The following is a 14,989-nucleotide window of genomic DNA, read 5'->3' as shown; positions in this document are numbered from 1 at the left end:
GCTCAAAATAATATAAATTATAGAATTAAAACAGTTTAGTAATGTAAAGCAAGCATATGTTATTAAACTTAATCATCACGCTCCGAAACCACGAAAATCACTAATACTTGTTTCCGGCTGATCAGCTTGCACTATATATAATGCAAGCTGATCAGCCGGAAACAAGTATTAGTGATTAATTAATAATATGTAATTAATATTATCTCATCGAATCTCTGGTCTGTCCAGTGCCACTGTTGAAATAATATTATCTCATCGACTCACTGATCTGTTCAGTACCACTGTTGAAATAATATTATCTCATCGACTCACTGATCTGTTCAGTACCACTGTTGAAATAATATTATCTCATCGACTCACTGGTCTGTTCTGTGCCACTGTTGAAATAATATTTTCTCACCGACTCACTGGTCTACCCAGTGCCACTGTGGAGATAATATTATCTCACTGACTCACTGGTCTGTTCAGTGCCACTGTTGAAATAATATTATCTCATCGACTCACTGGTCTGTTCAGTTCCACTGTTGAAATATTGTTATATCATCGACTCACTGGTCTACCTAGTGCCACTGTGAAGATATTACCTCTCTCTGACTCAGTCGTCAAGGTCCCTGCGGAGATTGATTGATTGTTTTTCCCTGTTTGACTTCTGAAGACATATCACATGATAATACGTTTCTTTTCTATATTATCAACACTGACTATATTATTACACACTCCGTACATAAATGGAATAAACATGAACAAAATAATTCTATTTTGAAAAAAATAGTGTTGAAAATTGTTTTGAAGTAAAGACGAAAATCAACTTTGCATATTTGTTCAAATCATGTCAAAATGTAGGTGGCGCCGGCGTACTCATTATTAGGGCGGTGATTATTTTGTATTTTATCCTAAAATGTTTAAAATCTCGATTCGAATAATTATGTACACATTGAAATATGTAAGTGGCTAAACACATCAATAAAATCACAATTTACATTGTCGAGTGAACTTTGACCCCTCCAAATAATGTATAATCCGCCGATTTGACACGTCCAGCAAACATTTTTTTTCTTCAAAAATACACACCAAGAGCTCTCCAAAGACATCATATATCTTGTTGGTATCAGTAAATTGTATGGCCCATTGACTAAATACCCACAATAGACCATTTTCCGTTCACTGCGAGAATCACGCGTTATGCGTGAAATCGAACGTAAAACAGAACAAACAAAGGTCATAGCGTCGTAGTCGCGTCAAACATCGCGTGGGATTCGACAAACGCGAAAGTATTTCGGGGACATTTCCATGCTTAATAATGACTTTTGTGCTGCCCACATTTGATGATAGGCAATTTCGATTAAGTAAGGGTATTCGGAAGCAAAATTCCTCTGTCGAAGATCGGCCGGTCAATGTAAGCTGCGAAATAAAGAAATTCTAGTTCAAAATCAAATCGTTCGATTTTTGCGGCAGACGTTTGACGCGCGTCTTTCATGCATCTCGCGAGATCTCGCAATTGTACGGAAAATCACCTATTTAGTTAGAATGAATGATAAACAAGTGTCATTCCTGTCTACAATGATAAACAGGTCTTCTGCAGTGCTAAAATAGTTTAATTTTAATTTTGAATTTTCAAGGTTTATAATTAGTGCAAATATTAGATACAAAAAACGCTAGATTGTGTGACGTAAAACGTGGGCGCGAAGACCCCTCCAAGTGATTGACGCATGTAACACGTGTGGACTCACATCACACGGCGTGATCGTTAAGAACGAGATCTGTGCAGTGTTTTTACAAACACATTGAATCATCTATTGTAAGTTTATTTACAGTGTGTAGTACATGTACAGCATACCGCAATTATTGTACGAGGCATGTGCGTCATAACTTATTAGGAACTGCAAATTCCAAATATAGATAAAAATATAATATGATTTTGCGATAGTTTCAAACTTAGACTTATATTATTTACTATTCTAAGTTTCAAGATGGCGGACACGACTTTCATAACGAGAAATCGAGTTTTAATATCTTGCTTAGCTTTAGGCGTTTAATCACCAAACGTACCCCGGCCTGGGAGCGGTGTTCACGACGTACATTTTTTTATTTTATTCAGAAAAGCTATTCCCGTATTTATGATACACATGTATATTACATCAATCCCTAGAGGGTGGCAAGTTAAGGGTTTAGGGATGACCAACACAGTTTTCTTAAACGTGGTCACGGTGGGTTTGAAGTACTCGCGCTAGATTTTCGCGTGAGAACACGTGAACACGGACAGAGCAAATTACATATAATTACAGCCGTATCTGTCGACAAATAGGTCCATACCCCATTTTTTTCAAAATGTAACTCTGGGCAGAATTTTTAATACCTTGAGTTTAAAAAAACACACGTTTTATTCTAATTAAATGGCCATGTAAAGCAATAAACAATAAACAATCGTAAATTGACGATATTTTGATTACTGGTAATGGTAAAGACCACCGAAATGGCGACTCTGATAGTGAGCACAAGAGGGCGCTGTGAAAAAAAAATGCGCATCTCTTTGTTTGACAAGGTGTCACGGTCAGTGTTGATGATCTGTGGAGGTATATCATTTTTGTGACGCTATCTATTCCAGCAACGTGTACACATTAGAAGAAATGGGCGAGTGACGCGGACACGTGAATAGCGTGGAGCCCATGTTGCAAAGGGACGATACCAAAATAAAAGACTAGTACACTAGTAGTATAAAACAGCTTGTTACATTTCATTCATGCGCTCATAGTTTTTGTGGTACAGCTGTGCTATGCAGTGAGACTAGTTTCATTCGCTTGTCATTTTCACAAATTAAATGAGATACAAGTTCCAAGCTACCCTGAAATACGGTTGCTAAACAGGAATAACCGTGTCTGAATGTAACGCTCAGTCTCGATGATTTATTATGACGCACTTCCGGTACAGTGAAGCTTATTTGCATATTGCTTCATACTTCGGTCCGACTTATATTACTTTGTTAAAAAATCATTGTATATTGTCCACAAACTCGAATATGTTGTTGTCAATAAATATAAACAGTAATATGTTCCTTTACACATTAATTATTTAACAATAATTGTTGCCGATACAATGACGAAGTGATAGGAAATTAAATGTTCGATACGCCATATACTTACAACTCACCGCATCCTAAGTTTGGCTTCTATTTATATGAGTCCTCATCGAGTGATCAATGATGCATACTTACCTGGCGTAGGGGTTAACCGTGATCAAGGAGGCGGTTCCCTCAGGGAGAGGCCCTCCCATTGCACTCCGGCTGGGCTGACACCTGCGATCGCCCCAAATGTGGGCGACTCGGGCGCATAATTTATGTTAGTGGGGGACTGCGTACGCGCTATCCCCTGATAATTAAACAAAATATAGAATTCGAAATATGCTTACCAGGAAAATGACTGTATAGGCAATCAGACACATGGACACGCTTGTACCATGGAAGGTACTAACGGAAGGAGCCACGACGCCTATCAAGTGGCCTCTTAACTGGCGTATTTCCTTTTGTTTCAACCCAAGTTAATCCTGATAAGGACATTGTCTAGCTCATCTTTGATGTCGATGATAGTTTGCGATTGTTTACACAAGGAACGAGTTAGCGGAGTATGATATAACCTCGCCGATTTTTAATGTGACCATAAAATATATGCGCATTATGAAACTACGGTCATCACACATGCGCACTGGGTTTGTTTAGGTGTGAAAGGTCAAAATACGTAAGTAAGTAAGTAAGTAAGTAAGTAAGTAAGTAAGTAAGTAAGTAAGTAATTATTTATTGCTATCGTATCCCATTTGAGATCTTGAAAAAAAGTACAATAAAGTCAAAAACATGTAATAATAAAAAAATGAAAATAAAAGGAAATAATAAAAATACAGTAAATGAATGAAATAAATACACATCTCACAATAAGAGATAAGTGAATAATTGTAATATAATGTAAATAAATGTAAATCTGTGTTTTGTGGGTTTTTTTTTTGAGGCAGCTGGTACTGAAGTTATTGTTTGATTTTTTGCTCCCTAAGCATAAAGCAAGTATAAATGTGTTTTGAAATGTCTTTAATTATGTGATCGTTTTTATTTAATATGTTTATTAATGTCTCTCCATGCATTTTATGTTTAGTAAAAAGGTTGGTTCTTCTTTATCATATAGCTGGCACGTGAAAAGGAAATGTTTCTCATCTTCAATTTCTCCAAGATCACACACAGGGCATATTCTATCAGAGATGGAGATGTTTTTGTATCTGCCTGATTCAATCTGTAAACGGTGGGCACTTATTCTAAGTTTAGTCATTGCAGCACGATATAGTGGATTTTTAATTATTTGGAGGTATTTCTCAAAAGAAAAATCAGTTTTTATTTCTCTGTATGTTTTCAATTTGTTTTTGTGATGCACGCCCTTACGTATTTCACAACCGGAAATTCAACAGATGAACATTTTATTTTACATATTTCACAGGTTGTAATTATTAGCAACTGTAACTATAACAAGATTCCGAGAGCATACAACAACAATTCCTAAGGACTACTACAAAATACAAGTAACCTGTAGAAGGCTGTGTGGGTAATATTTTTATATTGATTTTTGTTGCATTTGCAGCAAATAGTTACCAAACAATGAGAAATCTATTGGATTGGATTTACCTCTCAGCTGGCTTCAAATACATAGTTCAAGCCTGCCTAACCGGTACTTATACCAGGATTTAGCTACAGAACATAGACAGTCTGTGGTTACAGCTTCATGTTCCGAGTAATCGCAAGAAATTGACATTACAATAGAAAAATAAAAGACTGGCACTCCAATGCAATTAATCCTCGGATTGAAACGTAGACTTTGAAGTCAATGGTGTAAGCAATGAATAACTTCAAGTTGGCATAGAGACGACATAGTTTATTTAACCAGTGCTGAACTAGAAGCTGAAATTATAATTAAGTTCGTTGTCATATAATTTGTTTATTTCAATTTCTCCTGAGAAGTCAAATAGAATACATCGGTGAATGGATGTTTTGGGGGTGTAGTTTACACTGTGTATGGAATGGTAGGGTTGGGTGTCATATAATTTGTTCATTTCCAACTCTCATGAAGTCACATAGAATTTCACTTAATTATTTTCGTTTTCAAGCATCACGTGTGAATCCAATTTTCACTGTGCTGTGTCAAGTCTCAATGGGGTATGTAGGAAATGGCATTTTCACTGGAATTTATTTTAGCGGAAAAATGTTTACAGTGAAAATGAAGTATTTCACATTATTACATATGTACTGCAGTTTATTTTGATTCGTCCCTGAAATCAAAATCGGTATTTCCACACCACATATGCAAATGAGGTCTTGGAGCAAACAAATTAGTCCTTTCAAGAGTAGCGTTTTTCGAAACATAGCAGAAATAAACAATATTTAGAAGTACGATATTTTACGCTTGGGTACATGGATATACTTGCCGAGTGAAATGAAATTTGAACAAGAATAATGGTACTTCTAGGCAGTCACTTATTTTGACTAAAACTATTAAATTTGCATATCACCCATGCAATAATGTTTTCGGTATTTTCACGGTCGATATGCAAATGAACATGGTATTGGCGATCCGCTCCACTGGGATTGCTCTTACAGCCAATACAAAGTCAGCTTGGACGTTCAGTTGCGAGACGTAACAAAAAAAATGCAGCCAGTGATACATTTTGAAAATACAAATACAAAATAAACGCAATCAGAGGCGCCGACCACGCGCGTTGGCAATAAATAGAACGCGTTGTGACACAGTCTCACCAGCCTCTTTCACTGACGCAATATAATTATGCTATTTCCCAACGCACTTATATTTAATACATTGACAAAAAACACCCCAAGAAAAATGTAAATCAAGCTTGTAATTACAAGAAACTCAACTCGAATGCAATATTCATCACTGTAAAAGTGGATAAATTCGAACCAGCTAGCTCATGATTGGAGACGTCCCGTCGTCTTCGTTGATAACTCGCCAATTCACCATAATCGTGGTGGTGAACTGTTTTAATAGCTGATTTGTAAAAGATGGACATTCAATTCATATTCATCCCAACTTATTTGAATATTCTTTCGGAAATTTGAGACATTGTTAAAAAATCCTGTACAGGGTTATGTCTGATGTAAACTAATAATACGCAATTATCCAGGCAGTACTAGAAATTATTGCTGATACTAAAAAAAATTTGTATTGGGAAGTTGGATACTTGAACGTGTAGTCCCGGGGCATGTAGTAGACGAACATAATCGTACTGTCACATGTTTTTCGTCTTAGCCTTGTCTTTTCGTCTTAACCGTCGCAGTCCGCTTCATTGAATGTTTAGTTTGATAATTTATAAACATATATTCAGTGTGAAACTGTTGCTTTCAAGTTGTGTTAATACAAAGATGATTTAAACTTGTCCCTTCCGTTGCCAACGTATTCAATATACGGAAATAGCATGTGTGTGCGTTTGCGTGAGTGAAAGATGCAGGCGAGATTACTCGTCGCAACGCGTTCTCTTTATTTCCAACGCGCGTGGTCGGCGCCTTTGATTGCGTTTATTTTGTTTTTTCATACTCGAAATCTATCACTGGCACCGTTTATTTTGTCATGTCTCACAACTGAACGTCCAAGCTTTGTTGATAACTTCTCACTAAACGTATCTCCTGCTACAAATTTAGGATACAACACCCCAGACATAGCTTATTTTACTTAGCTTGAGTGTGGGCACAAAGTTACTTTTTGTAAAATCCGAAAACAAATTCTGACCACCGTTTCCATGGCAACATCCAAAAACTGATTCTTTTAATACCTTCACGCCAAATGTATTACACCTTACATTTCTTTAATTAAAAAGCACGGACATAGCTCATTCTACTCAGCTTGAGTGTAGGCAACAATTTACTGTTTTTTATATCTATTTTCATTACCGAGAAAATGGACCCCAACGTTGGGGTAACTTTTCACCAGCAACAGCTTCTAACTCCTCTCTTAGCTAATTTTGTTCATACATGACAGGCAGGTTGTACCGTCACTAATTGGAAAAAACAATCCTGGCCCACAGCTACCATGGCAACAGTCAGAAACTGTTTTTTTGAATACTTTCGCGCCAACTTTATTACCTCCTACCAGTCTTGTGATAGCAGTGTTTAAATGATTATGCCTTTTATTTTGGTTACGTTGCACGCCGGCGCCGACGGACATTGTTACACTGTATCAACGTAATCTCAACGCAACTTTGAATGAAATGTAAATACTGCCTCCAATCTAGAAAATACTATCGCAAAACGGATGGAAATAATACATTTAACTGCAGAATACGTCCTAGCAATACAATTAAGTGACTTCTAAAGACTGAATGTTTTTTGCGAACTTCATATACGGTGCCCGGTTTTAGTTAGGATGTTTCTGCTGGCGACGTTGCGACGTTACCCAGTTACAAATAAAGATTACCAACGCCAAATGAACAACATTTTAACCGGTAATGAAGATTCATTCAATTCACGGCTAACAAGTTACATCACAAGCGAAGTTGTAGCGTGCGGCTCAGCGACGACCGCTGTCGACGAAAGTCATCCCGTCAGTGGAGTACCGCAGTAGCATGGCATGTTTGCCAATGCAAAATTCTGTGGAGAAACTTTTAACTTCAACATAAATTTGTGTCAACCCAGGGTCAACCCTTCACCATTGTATTCAAACGAATCACGTGGTGTGCCGTTCTTCTTCAAACCCGACATTCAATCAATAGGGGAGTTTCAGTTAAAAAAAACATCGCAAATCATGCAAATTCAACATTTTCAAACCAGTATACTAAAACAGAAATGCTAAGTAATGCAAAAGAAGGATAGATGTTACTTTTCAGTATACACATCTCTGTTGATACAATCCCTCACATATTCTACCCCCAATTATTCCTGCGTAAAATGGACTAGCCTCTTTCTTGTTGACATTCAGAGTAAAATCACGTGACAGGCTGTTAAAATTGGCTGTTGCATACACTTTCGCCGGTCTGGAAAATGTGTTTAATTAACTCTCATTCAAGCAACAATGCAGATTTCCCAGTTGGGGTGAAACTATTGGACTCTGCCATTAAAAAATAGGGCACCCATTTTCAACCTTGGTATCACCCACCCCTGAAAACAAACTCTTAATACCACGCTGAAGCGTTTGGTAATTATCCCAGAGAAAGTGTCTAGGCATGCTCTTCTTTCGATACTAACTTTGCTGTTGGTGTTCGCCGATGTCCGGTGGTCAACAATTTCGACAGTTTCGGGCGCCGAACCCACGCACTGACAATGGTACCATTGAATAATGCAATCATTGATTAGGTCTCATTACCATTAAAAATGAAAAATCCACGATATTTCATCAGTTCTTCTTCAATCAATATTATATTTGACAATTTTCCATTAAAGTTCGCCAAGATCTCCGGAAACAACAGCATTCAAACTAGACGCCATTTTCAATATTGTACATGCGAGGTTCCACTATCGCTTCCGAGCGTGCTCCGAATATTACGGAATGCTCGAGATTATTGTAACCCATTGTACGAAGGTGCTAAAAGCTAACAAGAACAATGTTTGTGAGCAAACATTGACAAACGATCATGGGGTAAAGCTAAAACAATAGCGTCGGGGCTCCTTCCGTTAGTACCTTCCATGCTTGTACGTAGCTTCGCAATGCTATAACATGTGTCATTTTTTTTACAAAGTTAAGTTACAGTGTACGCAGTTGGATGGTAATGCCTGCAATGAGAGCTTGTAGGTCTGCACTTTTTTTAATGTGTTATACTACCTTAAATATTTGCGTCAGTTTTTATAGCTGGTTACAGTGGATATTTGTATATTTATTTGTATATTTTTTATTAGACGCATAAAATCCTTAGGAAAGGATAAAAAGGGTCTTACAGAAAGAAATTAAGTTTCTAGCCGTAATCAACATGGCTTCCCCATAGAGTAAGTATCGATCGATAAATTAATCACTTTTATTTTATTATCATTTGTACTCCAGCAGACTGTGGATGGACACCCTTTCAGTGGGAGCCGGAAAGTCTGCGATTTTTATGTGTTATATAGCGTAAATACGTGCGGCAGGAATCGGTTACGATAGATACACACGGTATCAGGACGGCCCGGCCCTGGTCGGTTGCGTCTCTGGACAAAAAAGACTATCCGGCCCTGGTTTGGACGTTCCGGTCCCAAAACGGTTTGGTCGATCCGGCCCTGGTTTAAATTATATTCGATACGTGTTCATATCTAATGTTAATATATTAAATGCACAACGAATGATTGACTATCTTGTTTAACAACTTACACACTCATTCAATTGTAGCCGGGAACTCCGCATTTTTTAAATGTTGTATAGCTCAAATACGTGGGCTATTGATATTTCACCAATATACATTTTACCATAGTCCCTCCACAACTGTTGTGGGACTGTGATTGCATCACAATTCTATCAGCACGGTGATCGTTACAGCGAAACGAAAAATGTTTACTTCAGTGTTAAAATGTGTGGAAACGCACAATGCGAAAAAGCTTGAAATCTATGCATCAAGAAAACAAAAGAAATTGTGACCTTGTTTTGCGTGAAAATTAAATCGCCCTATCGGGACTTCCTCCTACATGAAAATAAATGAAAAAATCAAATTATTTAAAAGTGAAAAAGTTTACTTATAATTTACAACTGTAAATTGCATGCTGGAAGCGTATACGTCTTGTCTTTTTTGTTCTGCGTTTTTTTTGCAGTTTGCTAGTTGATCCAAAGAAGATCTTCTAAAGACCTCTAAAAGATCGCACTTGAGGTAAGTAAACAGAGAGCCAGGACAGGAAGTCGCACATCGCTGCTCCGTAACTGGGGCCAGCAATCGTTTGCATATAACATCAACAGTGACTTGTCAATCAAAGAGCCTTTTAATCACGTACGTGTGCACCGGGTCCCTATATTTTAAAATCGTTCGTATGTTCCAACAATGACAATGCTACGAAATGTTAACACTATCTAGCCAAGACTGTCTGGGTCAGAAAAAGCAAAAAAGAAATTCACTCCAAGTGCCCACCAACCTCTAACTTAAGCTATAACACATTAACAAGTGCAGTCCTATAAACTTTCATTGCAGACATTTCCATCCACGTGACTAACTGCATACACTGTAACATTACCATGGAAATAAATGATACGGGTTGATGGCACTGCCACGCTACTTACAAGCCTTTTGTAGGTGTCCGATTTGCTGTAAATTCATAGCACCAAGGTTAGTAGTAGTAGTAGTGACCACAACTTATCTTCTTTGTTAATAACATTTCGAATTCTACATTTCGTTTAATTATCAGGGGATAGCGCGTACGCAGTCCCCCACTAACATAAATTATGCGCCCGAGTCGCCCACATTTGGGGCGATCGCAGGTGTCAGCCCAGCCGGAGTGCAATGGGAAGGCCTCTCCCTGAGGGAACCGCCTCCTTGATCACGGTTAACCCCTACGCCAGGTAAGTATGCTAGGAAAATCCCTCGATGAGGACTCATATGAATAGAAGCCAAATTTAGGATGCGGTGAGTTGTATGTATATGGCGTATCAAACATTCAATTTCCTATCACTTCGTCATTGTATCGACAACAATTATTGTTAAATAATTAATGTGTAAAGAAACATATTACTGTTTATATTGTGATAATAACAAATTTGAGTTTGTGGACAATATACGATGATTTTTTAACAAAGTAATAGAGGTCGGACCTGAGGATGGAGCAATATGCAAATAAGCTTTACTGTACCGGAAGTGCGTCATAATAAATCATCGGGACTGAGCGTTACATTCAGACACGGTTATTCCTGTTTAGCAACCGTATTTCAGGGTAGCTTGGAACTTGTATCTCATTTAATTTGTCAAAATTACAAGCGAATGAAACTGGTCTCACTGCATAGCACAGCTGTACCACAAAAAACTATAAGCGCATGAATGAAATTTAACAAGCTGTTTTATACTACTAGTGTACTAGTCTTTTATTTTGGTATCGTCCCTTTGCAACGTGGGCTCCACGCTATTCACGTGTCCGCGTCACTCGCCCATTTCTTCTAATGTGTACACGTTGCTGGAATAGACAGCGTCACAAAAATTATATACCTCCACAGATCATCAACACTGACCGTGACACCTTGTCAAACAAAGGGATGCGCATTTTTTTCATAGCGCCCTCTTGTGGTCACATCCGAGTCGCCCTTCGGCGGTCTTTCCCAGTTACCAGTAATAAAAATATCGTCAGGAGAGTGAAGAGACCACCAATTCATAAACTTGATAAATTATTGTCTTTTTCTTACATAATTTTACGCCAAAGAGCAATTAGCTGTTACTTGTATAAGTATCAGCTTTCACTGATTAGTGTTCTTTGCATGCTTTCGAGTACTGCCGGCCTATATTGCTCATTGCTTCACAGAGCCATTTATTTATTTTTTAAACTCAAGGTAATAACAAATTCTGCCCACAGCTACATTTTGAAAAAAGTAAATACAAAATTGGGGGTATGGACCTATTTGTCGACAGATACGGCTGTAATACATGTAATTTACCCTGTCCGTGTTCACGTGTTCTCACGCGAAAATATAGCGCGAGCACTTCAAACCCACCGTGACCACGTTTAAGAAAACTTTGTTGATCATCCCTAAACCCTTAACTTGCCACCCTCTAGGAATTGATGTAATATACATGTGTATCATAAATACGGGAATAGCTTTTCTGAATAAAATTAAAAATGTACGTCGTGAACACCGCTCCCAGGCTACGTTTGGTGATTAAATCCCAAAGCTAAGCAAGATATTGAAACTCGATTTCTCGTTATGAAAGTCGTTTCCGCCATCTTGAAACTGAGAATATTCTGAAACTCAGAGAATTCTGAAACTCAGAATCACCGCCCTAATAATAAGTACTGCGCCACCTACATTTTGATCTGATTTGAACAAATATGCAAAGTTGATTTTTGTCTTTACTTTAAAACAATTTTCAACACTATTTTTTTCAAAATAGAATTATTTTGTTCATGTTTATTCCATTTATGCATGGATGTGTATAGATATAGTCAGTGTTGACAATATAGAAAAGAAACGTATTATCATGTGATATGTCTTCAGAAGTCAAACAGAGGAAAACAATCAATCAATCTCCGCAGGGACATTGACGACTGAGTCAGAGAGAAATAATATCTTCACAGTGGCACTGGGTAGACTAGTGAGTCGATGATATAACAATATTTCAACAGTGGAACTGAACAGACCAGTGAGTCGATGAGATAATATTATTTCAACAGTGGCACTGAACAGACCAGTGAGTCAGTGAGATAATATTATCTCCACAGTGGCACTGGGTAGACCAGTGAGTCGGTGAGAAAATATTATTTCAACAGTGGCACAGAACAGACCAGTGAGTCGATGAGATAATATTATTTCAACAGTGGCACAGAACAGACCAGTGAGTCAGTGAGATAATATTATCTCCACAGTGGCACTGGGTAGACCAGTGAGTCGGTGAGAAAATATTATTTCAACAGTGGCACTGGACAGACCAGACCTCGGATACGATGTCCGTAGGCTTGACCCAGGCTACGGTAAACATGCGCGGATGCCTAGCGCCCTCCCTTTAGCCCGCAAAAAAATGACAAACCCACTGGTAGTCCACCGGAGGTGCGCGGACGTGGCTTTCGTGTCATTAGTGAGGCGCGCCCCTTACCGAATTTCTGGATTCGCCAGTGGTAAAAAAGAAAACGAAACAAGCGAGTACAACCTAAGCAAACCTGAAGCCATCGTCGAGAACACCTTCCAGAGAAGATCTTCCTGTGAGAACGCTATTATGGAGGGTTGTCGCATCATTATAATTGTCTAAGAAGTCGAAGACCATCGAGGTGGAAGCTTTTGGTTTTCATCGATATTCCTCACGAAACCTTATCATATGATCCAGATATTGTTCACTTACAAATACAACAAATCCCTATGCAACTTTGCGTATAGCCGCAGTAATCTCGTTGAGAGCCAGAAATCTGCGCGACTTTTTGTTGGTCTTTCAAATCGTATTTCATTGTCTTCCATTATCGCGTCCATTGTTCCACTGAGTTACGTAACCATAGTACATGTATAGGAGAGAGGAACAACTTGAAAAATTATCGCGCTCAACGAAGTTAGTGTTTCGGAATTTCAAAATGTTTCTTAGTGAACTACACGAACTTGGTTTCATATTTTAATTTTTACATATTTGGGCGACTATCATTCCACTAAAGCTATGAACAGGGACGTAAATACTAGTAGTGGATATGCATAAGACTTGTTAAAATGACAATCAATGGCGTTTGACCAATCACAAATTCTAAGCCATAGAATTTTACATCAGCAAGTTGGTCCTTTGACTCATCACACGTATTTTCGATTTGATACATTTTTTGACGTTTCTATTATTGCGAATTTGATTTTTCGTTCACTGCGAGATCTCGCGTAATGGGTGAAGGGTGCTGGCCGAGCGACTACCACAAAAAATCAAAAGATTTTACGTTGAAATTGATTGTTGTATAATTCAATGTTGAAATGGCGAGCCGAGCTTTCAGAGTGGAATATGTAGTCGAGATACCCTTACTCTAACAAAACTGGCATAGCACACTAATTAAGCATGAAAATACTTAAAAAATACTTTTACGTTTGTCCGTTCATGGAAGCTACCTTCCATGGTTTGTCGTATCCCACACGACGTGTTGGCACAACTACGACGATATGATCTTTGTCCTGTTTTAACGTTCGATTTCAAGCATAACGCATGATTTTCTAAGTGAACCGAAAATGACATACTAGTAATAAAAACATATTGGCAATTCGAGATGAAACTTAAAAAACAGCTCAAATTTATTTTGTCGTACGGTTTGAGTCGAAATATTCTGCTCAGCATTGATATATTATAAAAGCGATTGTAAAATCGTAAAAGTTGGTGTCTAATTTAGTCCTGATTCTGAATTTTATTATTATGTCAATGAAAACATCAGTTGTACAACTTTCAAATCGAAATCTAATGAACATTTGGCGAACACATGTTTGATTGTTGTACATGAAACGATCAATTTAGCAAAGTAACTTAAAAAAAAACCTCCATTTACATCGCCGGACTGTTGGCCAGGCGAGAATAGAAACAAAAGTATTTCTTTCTGTAGTGTGAGGGCGATATATTGGAAGACACGATACTAACGTCAAGTGGTGATATCTCCATGAAAATGACCACGCCCATATTTTAGAAACCGCGCCCACTTTTGCGAAACAACTTCCAAATAGTAACTCTATGTTCAATTAACAGTTAACAGAACTTCAAATTAAGGGCAACTTACATTTTTGTTTTTGTTGAACGTCCACATTTAGTAACTCAAACTTTTATTAACAGTTAATATAGATTTGTTTTTTTAATGTTAAAATTTAGTAACTCAATTTGTATTTAAAAGGAAATATAAATCGTAAACCCCCAAATAATAATCACTGTATATTTTGATAAATAAGCGTCTGTTGTTTTTATCATAGACAAGTACTCAAATTGGAGTGGTGTATTCTATAGAACTTTTGGTTTTCTATAGGATCGCCTTCAATAGCATTTACCTTCCCCAAGTTTCATTATAATCACATTCCATGGCATTCATATTAAGAGTTCTGGTTTCAATAGGATCACAATCTGTGGCATTCATTTTCCACAAGAGTGAGGTATCATATAGGGGTTCTGATATTCTATAGGATTTCATTCTATGGCATTCACCTTCCACGGGGTGTTGAATTCTGGTTTTCAATAGGATCACATTCCAAAAGTTTTTGCTTAACACAAGAATGGTGTAAACTATAGGGATTCTGGTTCTCTACAGGATTTTCATCTTTTGTGATTTACCTTCCTCGAGTGTATTGTATTCTATAGGGGTTCTGGTTTTCTATAGAATCTCATTCTATGTAATTCACTTTCCTCAAGAGTGGTGTATTCTATAGAG

The 14,989-nt window shown here is 37.7% G+C and overlaps 2 non-coding genes across 2 annotated transcripts; one reads left to right on the top strand and one right to left on the bottom strand.

The window, feature by feature from the left end:
• Positions 1–3,203: 3,203 nt before the first annotated feature.
• Positions 3,204–3,368, top strand: LOC144348197 (U1 spliceosomal RNA). Its single transcript, XR_013419799.1, has one exon. It is a non-coding gene; the product is annotated as a U1 spliceosomal RNA (small nuclear RNA).
• Positions 3,369–10,330: 6,962 nt separating this feature from the next.
• Positions 10,331–10,495, bottom strand: LOC144348198 (U1 spliceosomal RNA). The gene has a single exon (XR_013419800.1). It is a non-coding gene; the product is annotated as a U1 spliceosomal RNA (small nuclear RNA).
• Between the last annotated feature and the right edge of the window lie 4,494 nt (positions 10,496–14,989).

This window comes from Saccoglossus kowalevskii, chromosome 19 (assembly GCF_978046115.1).
Source record: "Saccoglossus kowalevskii chromosome 19, keSacKowa6.1, whole genome shotgun sequence".
Taxonomy (NCBI): domain Eukaryota; kingdom Metazoa; phylum Hemichordata; class Enteropneusta; family Harrimaniidae; genus Saccoglossus; species Saccoglossus kowalevskii.
The sequence above is the reverse complement of the archived record's forward strand: the minus strand, read 5'-3'. Positions and strand labels throughout refer to the sequence as shown.